Below are 877 nucleotides of genomic sequence, written 5' to 3'. Positions count from 1 at the left end.
TACATATGATAAGAAATTCCCTCAGGGGAAAGCGACTTATTCAGTTCTTTGCTGTTACTCAAGCTGTTTAAAAACTACGATAATGTTATTGCTGGCTACATGGAGATATACGCGATTGTGGTCAGAAATCCTGAATGTAAAAGAATATTCTTAAGGCATCAGGAAAGTTTCTGATCAGAAATTCTGAGTGTAAAAGAATGGCCAGAAATCCTGAGTTTGAATAAATGTTCTTATCGTATCAGAAAATCTTCTGGTCAGATATTCTGAGTGTAAAAGAATATTCTTAAGGCATCACGAAAGTTTCTGATCAGAAATTCTGAGTGTAAAAGAATGGCCAGAAATCCTGAGTGTGAAGGAATGTTCTTAACGTATCAGAAAATCTTCTGGTCAGAATAAAAGAATATTCTTAAGGCATCACGAAAGTTTCTGATCAGAAATTCTGAGTGTAAAAGAATGGCCAGAAATCCTGAGTGTGAAGGAATGTTCTTAACGTATCAGAAAATCTTCTGGTCAGAATAAAAGAATATTCTTAAGGCATCACGAAAGTTTCTGATCAGAAATTCTGAGTGTAAAAGAATGGCCAGAAATCCTGAGTTTGAAGAAATGTTCTTATCGTATCAGAAAATCTTCTGGTCTGAATAAAAGAATATTCTTAAGGCATCACGAAAGTTTCTGATCAGAAATTCTGAGTGTAAAAGAATGGCCAGAAATCCTGAGTTTGAAGAAATGTTCTTATCGTATCAGAAAATCTTCTGGTCAGAATAAAAGAATATTCTTAAGGCATCACGAAAGTTTCTGATCAGAAATTCTGAGTGTAAAAGAATGGCCAGAAATCCTGAGTTTGAAGAAATGTTCTTATCGTATCAGAAAATCTTCT

Source organism: Palaemon carinicauda, chromosome 45 (genome assembly GCF_036898095.1).
Source record: "Palaemon carinicauda isolate YSFRI2023 chromosome 45, ASM3689809v2, whole genome shotgun sequence".
Classification (NCBI taxonomy): Eukaryota; Metazoa; Arthropoda; class Malacostraca; order Decapoda; family Palaemonidae; genus Palaemon; species Palaemon carinicauda.
Note: the sequence above shows the minus strand (reverse complement) of the source record.